The following is a 16,813-nucleotide window of genomic DNA, read 5'->3' on the forward strand; positions in this document are numbered from 1 at the left end:
ATTTGCAGAAAGAGTCTGTGCAGTTTGACAAGATCCCCAGGTGATTTGTGTGCACATTACTCTTTGAGAAGCTCTCCTGTAGTTTTATGGCTAAGCCAGCACTGCTGCATAAAATCCTCATCTGAGGAAACTGAGGATTTGAGGTGAATGACTTATCACAAGTCACATGGCGGGAACTAGAAATTTCTTAACTTCTACTAGTTCAGAGCTCTTTCCATGTATCACTTGCCTTCTGGCAACAGTCAAGGGAGATTAATAGCAGCAATGGATACTCTTCCTGAGCTCTCCCCACATGCCAAGCACTGTTCTAAGTGAGAGAAGTTATTCAATCGCACTGGACCTATGAGACGGGGACCTTCATTTTTCCATTTCTCAGCTCCTTCAGTGGTGGAGCCCCAGAGGCAGCTAGTGTATTCCAGCCTCTGCTGGAGTTACCCACCTGGAAGCTGGATTTTGGATTTCTCAGTAGCCACTGGAAGCAGCAAGAAACAAGGGAATGAGACACAAACAGGAAGCTAGCTGTGTGACACTGGACGAGTCACCTCACCTCACATTGCTCTTCTAATAAATGAGGCTAGACTAGATGATCTTTGAGGCAATTTCCAGTCCTCAGGTTTTAGGATTCTAAATCCTTTCCTGGGTATCTACTGATAACTTTTCTTCCGAACAGCTTTGATTTAGGATCAAAAACTGTCAGCCCAGAGCAGAGGATGGGGACAGGGGTAGGAGGCAGAGGCACATTTTACTGTGACAGGGACAGATGGCAAGCCCTGTGTCCAAATTTTGCACCCAGCCTGTTGGCAAGCCTGCAATCTGCTGTGTGGCATCTTGGGGTAATTTCAATATGGGTGTCCTACAAAAGATTCTGAGAGTGACTTAAAAACACTTCTTGCAACGGCACCCCTTTAAAGGATACCTTTAAAGATGCGAAGCTGGTTGGGCCTGGAGTTTTTCCTACAAACCCCATATCACAGTTAACTGCCAATGAATCAGAAACATATGGTACTCAACAGGCTTCTCTCAGAATGTGTGCTGTTTAATGGCCTAGAGAATCACTGTTTCTCAAAACAGTTGGGGCTTGTTACCAAATCCAGGACCTCTGAAATCCAGTTTGAAATGTATTGTCAAACACACCATACTCTCCAGGATGGGATTAAAGCATCATTGCTCCATCCATAGGAGAGTATTTTCCAATTGTACCATTTGGTGATTGTGATTCAGAGCAGAGTCTGATTAGGACCAAGGTTTGAAAGACACCTGACCAATTATGCCTAAGTAAATACAGCTTAAATCACAAGTAAGGACTACTTTAGTCACAGTGCAAAAGAACACACACTTGCTGCTTCTATTTTCAGAAAATTAATGAACGATTTCAGTTATGGCAAAACAACCCTGCAGAACAAGGGTCAGTTTGCTCTTTTAATCAAGAAGCTTTGCCAAATATTTACTAAAATAGGGCAGACTCCTTGTAAAAGTATAAATAGTTGTGTTTCTTATTTAAAATAAAAAGGTCCCTAGCACCTTATATGGTCCGATCCTTTGATAGCACTCGAGTGTTTTTATAGTAGGATTTCCATTGTGGTCTTTGCTCAGGAAAAAAGGAACAAGATTGCAGCACAAGGTCTGAGAAAAATGATGTTTCACATAAAAATCTGATAGAAAACTCTGCAGAGTAAACTGTGAGTAATGTTATCTTGAGAGGATAAAGCATGTGGTAATGCTGTCCTCAGAGTTAGTGAAGACCAAGGTTTCTACAGCAGACTCACTTGGCTGCTTACTCAAAACCCATCCCTCCTTCTTTCTCCCTTTTTCCTGATAGAATGCTGATTTTGCTCAGTTATCCATCTGTCCCTTATGTGATTCAAGGGATGGGCTCCATGGGCAAATTCTGCTTAAGCCAACCATGAAAGTCCCATTGATTGGTTTAGGAACAGGCATCTCATCCAATTCTGTCCAGTGAAAGGTGGGAAGTCTGCCGAGGGGGTTTGGGGAAAGATTTCCTTGCTCCCGAGAAAGAGAAGCAAGAAGAGACAGATTCTCCTTCCTGTGGATGTTGTCATGTCTGGATGTGGTACTTGCAAAGTGGCAGCCGTCTTGCTCTTGGGCAAGGGTAAAGCTGACATAGGGGTTGGGCAAGGCAAAGAGAGTCAGTGAGACAAGGAACAGAGCCCTTACACGTCCCATCTGGAACCCACTTGCCGTTATGTGGTGAGAGATAATAAACGTCCTTATTGTTTAAGTCAGTTTGGGTTGGTGTTTGCAGTATTTGCTACCCAGAGCATCCAAACCCATCTACCACAGCTTTCAAATCAACACGCAGACCAGCTATCTCTTTTCCATTACATTGTCCTGAAAACTTCACCTGACTGACCCATCGTGTGGCCAAAAGTCTTCTGAAAGTTTAAAATTTCTCCAAATGCTGTAACATAAAGTTTCACGTTAAATAATAAGTCTTAATGGTGATTCTCTACTGATTGCAATTTATTTCATTTTCAGTTCTCAAGATAGGCAGACTCGAGTGGTAACCTAAATGATGCTTTCTGCAATAAAGATAAGATTGAGTCAATAGTAAGTGTGTTTCCAGGGCTGGTTGAGTGGATCCATTCACCCTGCCTCATGTATACCCTTTGTAATGAATCCCTGGGAATGTCAACACAGCTGATGCAGGTCAGAGCTGACGGTGAAAGGCCTGGAACAGCAAATCTTACTGGTTCACCTGGGAGTCAAACCTCTGGCCAAGGGTTCAGGAGCAGCTTGAGCTACAGATATATACGTAGGACTATTGTCCTAATTCCCATTTGGGATCTCAAGCTCAAGTTGTAGAGAAAACTCCTTTGCCCCATGTGAAAAGTAAAAATTAAGAATTCTCGAGTATGGTCTGGTAGTGTTTCTGGCTTTGTTTGCATGTATCCCAATGACAGGTTTCCCATTATACCAAACATAAATTTGATCTTCTGCATGGAGTCGGGGTTAACATAACAAATACCAGACATATTCTGTATTTTATACTCAGAATTTCTTTTTCTCCCTTTTTTTCCTCTTTATTACCTTCATTAGAGGGCTTTATACAAATATTCCAAAACAAAACAATGCCGTAAAGAGAGTCAAGGGGAATTCTAAATGCATTCTCTGCCCTTATCTGATGAAAGAAAAGGTTGGATTTTTCACCTTTAATTATTTGGTTTATTGCCTCAGTCTTCTGTTTCCTTACGTCTACAAAGACCTGGGTGATCACTCTCCATCAAATCCCTTGCAGGAGGTAGTTACCGAATGCGCTACCAGTTCTCACAGGGAAAGGCGCAAGACTTAACTCCGCAGGCTCCTGGCACTTAGGTTACAAGTTGCAGAAACGGTGGGTAATTCCCAACCAAAACTCAGTTTGAAAATATTTTTCACTAGATGTTAGAATGCTGACCTTTGCTCCTATATTCACTCAAAATTATAATTGAAATAGAGAAATAAAATAGAGGCTACGTTTTGTGGGCGACTGGGGTGGAGGTTGTGAGAATCTATTGGCTGAAGAACAAAATTCATAAATCATAAACCAAATGTTGGTTATAATTCTATGTTGATGCAACCTTACAACAGCAAGGATATCTCTGGTTGTGCTGACATTTTGGCACACATCACCACTTTCTTCAAAGACTATAAACAGTGTGGTGTGAGCTCTGTTTAGAAAGAATTACTACTCTGTAAAGTTATAGAGGCACTGAGAGTCTTTATTTCTCCTCCTTCCTGGAAAGGTACAGTGCCTTCCTCGCGGACATTACTCTGGGCAGTATGATGCACAGACTCAAAAACTACACCTTGTAACATGAACAGCCGATCCCAGATTCGCAACCTTTGGGACTTTTCCCTTTGATGTGAAATCCAACCACAAGGCTCATGAATTATGTTAACACAGGCCTTTATCCACTGCATTTGTTACAATTCAAGCAAAGAGAAAGTAACACAGTGCCATAGTATCCCGAGACAGTCGGCTTCGATGAGAATGATCATGGCTTCTAGAACACATCTCTCCCTTTACAAAATGGTTTTCCATACGTTATCTTATGTGAACCTCACAATGATCCTAGTGGGATTTTATAGACGGGAAAAACAGAGATGAAATCAGAAGGCTCAAATTACTTGTCCAAATTCACATTTGGAGGCGGAGCTGGCACTTGAGCAAAGCTTTCTTACTCCAAATCCAGTGCTTCCTCCATCAAACCGTTTGTCTTGAAGGAGGTAGCACATGGGGAGTATTACATGATGGTGAAGAGCACATTAGATCTGGGTTCAAATTCCAACTCTGCTACTTATTGACTCCCTGAACTTGAGAAAGTTCCTAAGCCTCAGGGCTCTGCTTTGGTTTTCCCATCTATAAAATAGAAATAACAGTACATACATCATGGGGCTTGGGGGCTGAAAGCACTGATGCATGAAGAGCACAAAGCACAGTACTTAGCAAGTCCTCAATGAATAATAGCTATTAAAAAACAAAGGGAAAACTAGCCTTGGTTGAGAACTTTGAGTGCAAATTCCATTTCTGTGGCTTTTCAATCTGTTATTGACTGTGTTAGTCAAAGATGTCCTGTGAGCTCCAGTTTCCTGTCCCACCAAATGAAGGCAACGGGGGCTTGACACAAAAACCCAGAAAAACCACCCTATCTGCCCTCTGGTTTTAACACAGGGCTCTCCAGTGTGTGTGTGTGTGTGTGTGTGTGTACCCTACATGTGTGTGGGGGGGGGGGGGGAAGGAGGAAGAAGAGAGTGAAGGACTTTCGTATAATTTGCCAGCTTTTCCTTCAGGTTAACACTCACCCAGCATCCAGCCAAGGAGATTAAAATGCAAAGGGAAGTGGTGACATTTGGAAACTGCCACAGCTTTCTTGAAAAATACACACCAACACACAGACAAGGCTACTATTGATTTCAAATACTTAATTATTCTAGGATGGCATCAACATGATTTGGTAGTTAGATTTCTTAAATTTACATCTTTTTAAAAATACTACAAGACACAAAAAAGTAGAGTGAACTACAATATTCACATCCCTTGGCAGGAATGATAACAAGATGAGAAAGCCAGCACAGAGGAGACTTTCTTATTACCATGTTCAATGAACTGCACATTTCACTCAGGAATGGTTTACTATGTGCCATATAAACACTCCAACCAAGGCCCAGTGGGTGGGGGCAGTTCAGAGATTCAGAGTCCTCTCTCCAACCTTTTTAAAGGTAAATTGAGCAACTAATTGCTAGGATGTGCCACACAAAAAGAAAATAAACAAGAGAGCCAGCCCTGATGGCCTAGTGGTTAAAAGTTTGGTGCTCTGACAACTTCAGCAGCCTGGGTTTGCTTCTGGGTCACAGAACCACACCACCCATCTGTCAGTAGTCATGCTGTGGCAGCGGCTCACATAGAAGAACTAGAAGGACTTGTAACTAGGATATACAACTATGCACTGGGGCTTTGGGGGGAAAAAAAAAGAGGAAGATTGGCAGCAGATGTTAGCTCAGAGGAAATCTTCTCTGCAAAAAAAAAAAGAAAACAAACAAGGATGAGCACAAATTCCTGCACAGGGTAAAAGTGATTCTTGAAGAAGGACAACACTCCTTAGGGGGCCGCAACTCAGGCTCCCAAAGTTCTGACTCTTCATAGTCAATGCTTAGTTGCTCCCAAGGACCCAACATGGCTGAGGGATGGGTAGAGAGGTACTGTTTGGGCCTTCACGTCAAGTCTTCCCTCTCTACATCTACCGTGCCCACTTTGATAGCTCAGGCTCTGGGATGGGTTCTAGAACCCCATGTGACTCCCCCTTTCTTCCCTGTGAGTTTGCACATGGAGCCCCATGGTGTCCTTTTCCAAAAGAGACCTTGGTTTGGACCCTCTACCCTCAGAGAAACTCTCATAGCATGAAAGTCTGCATGACACACCCATGGGAGGGCAGCATCTTTCAAGCCTCAAAAAGTATTTCTGTTACCTCCCGCCACCCGGGGCAACGAGTGCCTGCAGGCCTTAAGAAACTTAAGGAAGAGGGACCAGTGACCACTCGAGTGATTTAAAAATAATGGATACTTATGATATGGTGTTTCATTAGTAGGACTTAATAGACTCTATGTCTCCAGAAATGTTTCTGAAAATCTGGTCTGTTTGCTTCAGAATCACCTGAGATGCTTGTTAAGATGCAGATCCCTGGCCCATCTCTGACCCAGTGAATCAAAGTTTCTGGAATGGGCCCAGAAATGGGCATCCCAAGTGACGCTGACTGGTGCACACCAAAGCTTAGACTGAGCGATGAGAATTTGCCTTGTCTGGTCTTCACTCAGTCGAGTCACAAATATTTATTGAGCACCTACTAGTGTCGTGCTTGATTCTAGGCTCAGGGATAGAGCAGCAAACACAATAGACACTGGCCCATTGAAGCTTAACTTCTAGAGGAGGAGACAAATGAATACTTAAGCACATGTTAATATCAGGTATAATAAGCATTATGGGAAAAAGAAAACAGGGTGCTATTTTTAGCTAAGGTGGTAGGGGAAGCCCTTTCTGGAAGGGCATTTAAGCAGAGACCTGAAGGCAGTGAGGGTGCAAGCCAGCAGATATCTGAAGGATGTTCCAGGCAAAGGGAACAGCAGGTGCAAAGGCCTCAAGACAGAACGGATGCTTGGCATGTTTGAGGAACAGTCAGGAGAAAAATGTAGCTGGAGCAGAAGGAGTCGGGGGGACAGGGGGTGGGGTGGGGGAGACAGGAGATCAGAGAGATCGGGGGAGGGGTGCAGATCATGAAGGGCCTTTGAGGACTTTGCATTTACTCTGGGTATAATGGAAGCCGCCGAGGGTCTGAACAGGACGCGACGGGCTCTGCTTCTCGGTTTGAATGAGCTCTTCTCGCTGCCGCTTCTCCCTCTGTCTCGATCTTCCCTGTGGGTGTTCTCAGCCAGTTCTCTGGCTGTTAGATGAAGAGCCGATGGAAGGGAGCAAGAGCACCTTCAAGTCACACTTGTACAGCTGTCATTCGTGAGTCTTCTATGTGTCAGGCTTTAAAGCGCAGGGTCATCACCTCTATTTTATAGATGAGGAAATCGAAGCTCAGAAAGTTTATACAGCTTGGAAAGTGATGAAAACAGGTTTTCAAACTTAGGTTTCTGATTTTAACCAACATGCCCCACTGCCTCCCCTGATGGAACCACTAAGCTTCACAGCACCTCTGTCGGTAAAACTGAGTGTGAAAATAGCAAAGATTTAATAAAGAGAGTAAAAGGCATCTGGATTCATGGTCTGTGGAGGAAAGCTGAAGCAAACACATACATATGGGAACCTTGAAATTTCAGCCTCATTACCTCCAGTTTGTGATTTAGTCAGCTCCTTCTTCCATATTTCACGGTGAGTCATGTAAACCCAAAGTCACAGCCCTGAAAAGCTACCTAACCTCAGGGAATTCAATTTACACCTCCAATGTCAGACCGCCTTCTCTCCCCGTCTTAGCTGTATCTGACCACAGCTGCATCCTGTTCTATTAAGCACGACTCAAACGGGTCTTTCTTTTTAGGGAATTATCCCCATACTTAGCACACTGAGATCTGAAATTAAATTCTCTACTCAGAATTACCCTTCTCACTTATGCAGGAAGTTGATTAGAGCCCTAAACCAGGGCACCCCACTAATCTAAGAAGATGCTGCCTCATTAACATATCAAATGACGGGCCAGCATCCAGTAAGAGGTGGACTTTTTCTATAGTATTTTTGTAGGTAGCCTTAGTTAGCCAAGAGCTGTCTAATGGAAAGGCACAGAACGTGAGTTAATAGTCGCTGCTGATTTTAAAGCTTAAATTATTAATTGGTAGCTTCTTGTGTAACTGAGAGAAAAACAACCAGGAGGCATTCTCCATTGCTAATGCAGTAAAATTAAATTATCAGTTGTTCTATGACCCTAGTCTACTCCTGAAAATTTTGAATCAAATTTAATTTTAGATATTTATATGTTTAATTTAGTTGTTGATAAGAGTTTATATTTCCCTAACAGCTGGGCTGGGAGCAGAACTATGTTTGTTTGTTTGTTTGTTTAGTCTATGAGGGGAAAAAAGGTGAGGAAGGAGGGAGTAAGGACCAAAACTAACTTCAAGCCAGCTGTGTTTCTTCTTCAAGAGGGACCACTGAGGAGGTGATGGTCTGTTTAATCTCAGAAATGTAAACAGAAGGAAGCCTGTCACAGTTAAGTTAGAATTTAAGTGCTAATTAAGTCTGATGCAGTATAATGGAGATTTAGATTTAGTAAATATTGATCCCAAATGGCTCTACTTTCTTTACATGTCTCAAATTAATCTTAATGTAAACCAAAGTGCATGAGTTCTTTCCAAAATAAAACTCACCCCTATCTGTATTCTAAGAGAGAAGAGATTGGAAACCACAAGGATTACATTTCCCAGGAATGTACATGGGAGCCCACAGCCTTGCAGCAGTGCTATCTATATTTCTGCAGTATTGCTTGGGGCCTGTCAGTTCACACAGACCAGCAGCAGATCGCTAAGGAATCCTGGGCAAGATTAAACACACACACACACACACACACACACACACACACACTCATATAAACTGACCCAAAGTGTTGTAGACTCCAAGATTTTAAGATCTACTTTTTAAGGTTGATTGCACAACTGGAAGAGTGTGCTAAAAATATTTGAAAAAAATTATAATTAATCTACCAGCGACTACAGGTCCCATTTCAGTCCACCTCTGTGATGGCTAACTGAAAATCCAGATTGCCTTTGAGGGCATGGAGAAATAAACAGTTCCTGATACTTCACAGAAGAGGAATTTATTTAATGCTGCTAAGGGAGTTAGTGATTGCCCAGTTTACTTTGAGACCATCTTTGTCGTTAAAAAAAAAAATACATTCTTGTCAAATGAGTTAACCTTTAGCTTTTGTTTTTATGTAAAGATGATATACCTATATAATCTTCTTAAAGTTTTATTATTTTTTTAAACACTTGGCATCAGACAGGCAAAACAAAAAACAAAAAAACCCTCACTTAAAAATAGGTAAATGATTTTCCTGAGACGGGAATTTTATCATACTGAATTGGTGGATAGACCAGGAAACATTTTGGTAATGGAATGTACGGCATCTTAAATTTTATATCAGAATCACAGACCTGGAAAGGGTCATCCTCCTCTTCTGAGAAGGGCTATCCCTGAAAAACATTAGCATTTCTGTTAGTTTGACAACCAAAATAGAAATTAACAAAGTAAACTAACCTGGCTAGCCATTTTGTGGGTAGGAGAAGTGAGGCTTCTTCTGTGAACCCACTAAGCAGATAATAGCTTAGATGAGACCCCGAATGTATGTTGGAGGAGGGACTAACAAAAATTGGCGATGGATGGGATGTGGAGGGAGAGAAAAAGGAATCAGGGATGACCTCTAAGTTTTTGATTTGAGCAGTTTGTTGGGTGGTGATGTCACTTCCTGAGATGGTGAAGACTGGAAGAGGAGGTTGTGAAGGTGGTAGGACGCAGGGTTCTGCTGTGGATGATGTCTGAGATGCCTGTTAACCATCCAAGTGGAGATGTCAAATACGCAGTTGAATATTTGAATCTGGAAGCTCAAGGGAGCTCAGGGCTGGAAGTAAGAAGTGGAGAGGATTCGAAAGAAGAGGAGAAGAAGCAGGCTTGGCCAGGACTGATCTCGTATAGGGAGAAGTTACAGTAGGAAAATCAGAGTTGGACAACTCATAATTTTGAGTATCTTTATTACTTTGTTTAGAGTTGTAAATTCCTAGAATAGCAAACATACCCATATTAAATTAAACAGTTCAAACATACGGACAAAACTATATTCTAGGTTCACATGTTGGTGAATTTTGGATTAATTGCTTTAGGATTAAAAATGGTTGTTTTTAATCATGAAAATCAGGAGTCAACTATATTCATAGTTTCATATCCAGTAGGAACTAGTTCAATGAATTTGACAATCATTTGGTAAGTGGCTTTAGACTCAGACATCCTGAGCTTGTATGCTAACTACATGAGCAATCTTAAAGCAAATGATTGATTGTCTGAGCCTTGGGTTCCTGAGGTATAAATGGCGTGGGGAAGGTTAAGTGAGACAGATTAAGGTAAAATACCTGGAATAATTCCTAGCACACATTAAGAACTCAACAAGAGGATGCTATTATTACTTAGACAAGGCATTGTCTCCTAGAGACCTTCCAATCTGGTGAGAGGAGACACACAACCAGGAAATGCCAGCAAGACATTTCCAAAGTGGGAAGATCTGATATGAGCAGAGACCTCCTTAGAACACTTTTGTTCCCTTCCCATCAACAGGAGTCAGAAGGATGGGCTCAGCCTCTCCTGCTCTCCTGGGCAGTTGAAGCTGGATGGCAGCCCAGCTCCTGCCCTTGCAGAGCTGTTTCTGGCCACCGAAGAGACACCGACTCCTCAAGACCTGGAGCCAAGGGCAGCTGGCTGGCCCTATCTTGGTCCCTTCCTTCTCTTGAGTGTGTCCACCTTCCCCAGTGCCCTCCCCTACCAGCCTGAGTCTCCTCCCAACCAGAACCTTACTCTACCCCGCCCAGGGTCACACTTGGTTTCCTAACATACTGCTGTGTCCCTAATTAGCAGTTTCAGTTCCCTTTCTGGCCTGGGGTTTCCAATAACAAAGACCATGGCATCCAGAGGACATGCTCTTTGATCCTGGTCTTGCTACTGGGTTGGGGTCCTTCCAGCTGAGCCTGAAGTACAGCCACTTGGCCTGGAGATGCTGAGTTCAAATGAACATTGTTTGAGGACCTGAGCTGAAGCCCTTGTTTGCATGGCCTACTCTGGTCTGAGGTGCTGCCTGTACTTTTGCAGGCATAGAGTCCATCTGCTATGATGGCATGGGGCTATTTGTCCCTGCTGGATACGGCTAGTTGGCTCATTGGTCTAATTCATTATGGATCCTGAAATGTTTCCTTCTTTTCCTCATCATATGGTGGCAGCTTCAGTAGCAAAGGATGAAATCTAAGCAGGAGATGGGATGTGCTGCCTGCCTTAGACTTCCTGCCCTATTGGCAGCCAGGCCAGCTCTAAAGGCAAAAGGCAGAACTCAGTACATTGCTCGGTATGTAGCTCAGTAACACATCAATTTCTTTGGTATTGGGTCCCAAGGCAATGGGTGATCTGTGTCTCCAGGGATTTATGAGATTGAAGAATAATAGGAGCAACAACAAAAATCTATAAATGGAAAATGCTGTATGCTGGTAAGCAATATCTTGTAAATTTATTTAAAACAGTAAATATTCTGTATAGTAACAGTTTCTAAAATAGTCTTTTAAAATGATTACTTTTGAATTGATTAACCCATTGCTTCAATCTATTAATAGTCCTCAGCCTTGCTGAGTTTCTTTTTACTTCTTACTCTGGTCTTTCTAATTCCTATCCAGAGCTTGAAAATCAACAATTAGGCATCTCTGTGTGCAAAGAAATTAGGTTAAGCCTTGATTCCTCCCACGAGACGGGAGCCATTTTCTCAGGCGGTCAGAGCACGGGGAGGGGCAGAAGTGGGTTTACTGCAAAGGTAGGTTTAAGCTTTGGCGACTTTTTCTTGTACGGGCCCCTCCCAAGGCTCTGTACCTGATTTTGTATTTGTAATTTTGTATTCTTTTTCTTTTAGAGGGCAAGAAATTATAGGAGCTTGAGGCCTCACCAAACCTGAATCTCTCCTTGGGGGGAGTGAGCTCACTCTGGGGCCAGCCAAGGGATCCCGTCATGTCTGGGCTCCCTCTGGGCAGCCTGCCCTGAAAGGTCAGAGGGGCTGAGCTGTGAAACCATGTGGGATGCAGTCTCCAAGTCAACAGAACCCAGGGCACTGACCAAAGGCAGAGTTGGGAGAAAGGTCCCAGGGTGCAGGTGACTGCTGGAGAAATTTGTATGACAAAAGGCAGTGAACATTTACATCCATTGCTGTACCAAATGGAGGTGTTTTTGAATGGAGGGTTGGAAAAACAGATTTATATAAAATGTTGGCTCTGAGGTAGGACTAAACTTCCATCTGGTCACCTAAAGGTGTCTCCCAAGGCTTCCTGTCTCTCTGAGCTTGCCTCCATGTGACGTGGATCCTCTTCACTCGGGGGGACTTGTCTTTGGGGTTTCCTGTTCTCTTCATGTCCCATTCAGGATTCTTGTTACTGCTATAGTTTTTGTGGTTTCTATTTAATCCTAGCTGTTTCCCTGGGACTCGGGCCAAGTTCCGAGGTCCATCTCACCTGTGTGGAGGCAGGGAATGTAAGTAGTAATAGATTTTGAACAACATTGTAAATGCTTTATGGACTGTGTGTTACAGGGAGTAGCTGAGCTGTAAAATTGGAATTAAATCTACGTGTTTACAGAAATGTGCCAATTGTAAAACTTCTCTGCTTTCTAAATACAGCCTTTCTGATGCAGAGCTTGGGGGCACACAGAGGGTGATTCAGAACTGGGGACTCAGGGACATCTCTGGCAGCCTCCTGTGAGCGTCTGAGACAACATCTTGATCCCATTTTCTCCACAGCACTTTGGAGTGACTCTTCTCGTGGGGCATGCAGCTTCTTCATTGAGTCTGTAATTCATGCCTTGTCAAATACCCCTCACATGTGCCCTTCCATGTGAGCAGGAAATGCCCCTCCCTCTGAGGTGAAAATGGTGCTGTCAACACCCCTCCTTAGAAGGCACATGCTTTCTGAGTGATAGTGATGAGCTCCACCCGCCTTCATGGTCTCCACCCCCTTCCCGGACAAGCCAGCTGGAAATATGCCTCTGAGTCATTATTACCAAGACAGGAGAAAGCAGCTTTCTCCTTTCCTTCCTCCCTCCTTCTCTTTTTTTCTTCCTCTCTCTCTCCCTCCCTTCTCACCTTCCTTCCTTCCTTCCTTCCTGTGGCTCTCCTTTCTGAGTGTCTACTCCCATTTCCTACTCTTGACTTTGCTCATTCAGTCATTAATTGGCTCCATGAGCACTATGTAAAGTCAAAGGGGATTCTGACAGCTGTTCCAGGCCCAGAGGACCACCCACCTCCACACACATACACACATACCAAAGGAGTAAAGGAGGGGGAGGTAGCTTAGAATCATAGAAAAGAAGTCAGACAGTCCTAGCTTTGAATTCTGGCCTAGATACTTACTAGGTGGGAGACCTTGGGCAGGTCACTCAACCTCTCTGAGCTTCTGTTCCTTCCTCAGGTGCATAATAGGGATGAGAAACTTGCAAGGACAATATAAGAATTCAAAGCTACATAATAGGTGCCCACTAAGTGGTACACATTGTTATTTGTATGATTTGGACAACTGTTCGCAATAATTCTTGTAGGCTTTAAGAAGGAAATACCCAGAAATGAGTTATAACATCTGGGTTTCTGATGGATACAGAATGGTATGAAATAGGTGAATCAGGATTTCAGAAATTGGCACAAAGTAACGGGAGATTCAACTCAGAGACCACTTTGGACTGCTCTTGGCTTACAACCCACTGAAGACTAACCCACTGAAGGCCATTCATTGGGAGTCAAATTAATTAACTGGGATTGAAGTAGGAAATGGTTGGGCTCGCAGATAGCTGAGTCTCATTCTCCTCTGGGTTTGTGGGTGCTGAGTGTACAGGAGCAGGGTTCCAGATTGTTCTGTCACTGGAGTATGTACAATATAACCTAAGGGACACTAAAAATCCTATCCTGCCCTAAAGTATTTCTCCAGGAGTAGGTACTTACATCATGATCATGGCACCATGTCTTCAGAAATGTTGAACAAGAAACTTCTAGGCACCCTTTTAGTCCCTCTAAAGTTGTTTTTTAGTTGAGATATAATTGCCACATACCTTTGTATTTGTTTCAGGTGTACAACATAATGATTTAATATTTGTGTGTATTGTGAAATGATCAGCACCTGAAGTTTTGGTACTTGCCTCCCTTGAGTCCCGGCTGCCCTCAGCACTTGTGCTCTGTGTCTTTCCCCAGCCTCATCTACCATCAGAATGTTCGTCTCTGCATTCCATTTTCTCTCAGCTGACTGTAAATGACACTAAGAAGCAACCTGGCAAACCAATCCCTGTGAAGGGATTAATGACTGATAATAAGAGTATTCACACTAAAAAGACTTATTGTGTACCAGGAACTCTACAGAATATATTATTTCTAATCCATGTGATAATTCTGCATGGTTGTTTTTTTCTTTATACTATTGTATAGGTAAGGAAATTCAGGCTCAAACAGGCAATTAATGTTGGCAAGGTCACACTCTAGCGCATGGTAGAACCAGGATTCGAACTCAGATTTGTCTGTGAATATTTTTGGAATATTCACCTACATATTGCCTAAAACCAAGGCTGCAAGGGGATGGTGTGGATGCTGAATGACAACCAGTGTCCTTACTAATGGAGGGGGAACTGATGTCAGTGGGGCAAGCATGATGGCCACAGCAGACTCTGTAACCAACCTTCATGTCCTGTGCCTTAAAGGACATTTTTTTATCCCTTCTGGGTGAATTTCCCCCATCTCCATGTTGAAGCTGAAGGGTAATTAGTACTCCATCAAGAAGAGGTCAACATGATGATAAGCAAAGGGATATGATCATGGGGCATAAACAGGGGTAGCAGCTGTTCCAGAAAGGATGTGTCAATATGGGATACAGGCAAGCCACTTGGTCCTCAGGGAATGGCAGGGAGGAGAGTAAAGACACGTGGCTGTGAAGAGGGCTCCCAGAGTTATCCAGGCAATCTGTGTGCCATCCTGGGGGTCTGCTGAGTCTGATTTCCAGCAATTAAGATAGGACTGCTGGCAGGGGCTCCTATATTGGTGGTGCCCACACCATTTGGTTTACCCAAGCAGGGGAGAAAGGCCCGGGGACTCCAGGGTATAGTGTAATATAGCTTGGGGGTAAGAGAGGGGTGCCAATGTTGGAGTACTTGGTTCAGATCCTGAATCTGCTACTCATGAGGAGTGTGAGTTTGGGTAAGTTGATAAACCCTTCTGATCCTCAATTTTTTATCTGTCAAATGTGAATAATAAATGTACCTATGCTTCATCAGAGTATTAGGATTAAATGAGTTAACGTATGGAAACACTTAATAGAGAGCCTAGCACATAATAAATACCCAATAAATGTAAGCTTTTAACATGATTTTGGTTTCCTCATATAGTATAGTGGTTCTCAACTGGACATTTGGAAATGTCCGGAGACAATTTTGGTTGTCACAGCTGGGGGACGAGTGCTACTGGCATGTGGTTGGTAGAGGCCAGGGATGCTGCTAAACATCCTACAAAGCACGGGACAGCCCCCTGCAAAAAAGACTCACCCAGCTCAAAATGTTAACAGTGCCAAGGTTCATAAAAACCAAACCATGTGGATCGTCCATTGTTTACCAAGAAGTTGGTGAGATAATTGATTCAACATGAGTTTGGAAATAGCTGGATTCAAGAGGTTAGCAAACAACCTCTTTGGTATGGATAAGTGGGGCTGCCCTCCCCATCATTTGACCAATTCTCAAATTCTGCTTTCAGGATTGGTTAATCTGTGCATGTATTATCAAGCAATAGTTGACAACTTTGACCCCTGTGCTTTTTCTCTTTCTTTGCAGAGAAGATAACCTGCATTCTGAAAGACTAGTGAAGAACAAAAGGAAGTGACACGGGCCGTATTGGTTCTGGAGGTTTGCAGAACTCCTTACATTTATGGAGGTCCCCTTCCGCCAATTGTTTTAACTCATTACACCCGCAGGAGATTTTAGCAAATCTTATTTGCATAACTTTGTTCAAGACAGTCCCTCCACCTGGAATTCTCTGTTTTCCTTGCATTGCGCACCTGTGCCACCCTCCTCCTCCAGACTCTTGACTATTGAAATTGAAATTTTATTGTCTTTTAAGGTCTGCTTCCCAGTTTACCTCCTCCAACTTCACCAATGCAGTTGGAAATTGTCTCTCTGCTCTGAACTCCTCGGTCACAGTCTGATCACACCCTGGCCTGAATTGAAGTTGTTTGACAGCTCTTCTGTCTTTTTTTTCCTTACATCTTCCAGAGTTTCTAATGTTCAGGCTCAGTAAGTGCTTGAATGAATAGACAGCCATATGGATCCTGACAGGAGTGCTCCCTCACTGCATGCCAAATGCAAGTCAAGGACAAGACCAAGGAGACCTCTGCCCGGCCCAGCCCTCTTTCAGGCACTTCTGTGATACCATGTGTCTCTCTCCGATGAAGCCATTTTTTCTCAGATTCCTTGGGAAAACATCCCAGGCATGTACAATAACGGTCACCACTCTGACCAGGGGAATGTCCCAGCTGAATTTATGTTTTTACCCTCAAGGACCATGCAGCTAAACTCCACATAGGGTGGGGCCCAGTAATGAGAGAAGACTGTGGTGTGAATGCCAGCAATTTAGAGCGTTGGGCCCCTGCCCCTGATGCAGCCAAAGGGCACTGCCCACTCTCCATAGGACTGTTGTTAATGGCCAAAGGGTGTCCTATGAGTGTCAAAGGAAAGTTCACATTTCCATGGAAGGATCAGAGGCCAAGGGAGAGGTCAGATGCATCTGTGGGGCTTTTGTCTGGTTGTTCTTTGTTAAAACCCACATGTGGACGTATTTTGATCTCCCACATATCTGCATGTGTTTCTGGGTGGATGAGAATGCTGTGCAGCTGGACCCTGAGTAATGGTTCCGGCCTTCAACAAGCTCCGCGGAGGAGCAGTTTAGACAGGGTTGCATTCTGCTCTCAATTTCCACTTTGGCAAAGGAAACTGCATATTCATCTCATCAAGTAAGGGGAGAGTTAAGGGCGTTGCCACCAAATTCTTCTCCCTTCCCATATGTGCAAGTCATGAAGG

Source organism: Equus caballus, chromosome 5 (assembly GCF_041296265.1).
Source record: "Equus caballus isolate H_3958 breed thoroughbred chromosome 5, TB-T2T, whole genome shotgun sequence".
In the NCBI taxonomy this organism is placed as follows: Eukaryota; Metazoa; Chordata; class Mammalia; order Perissodactyla; family Equidae; genus Equus; species Equus caballus.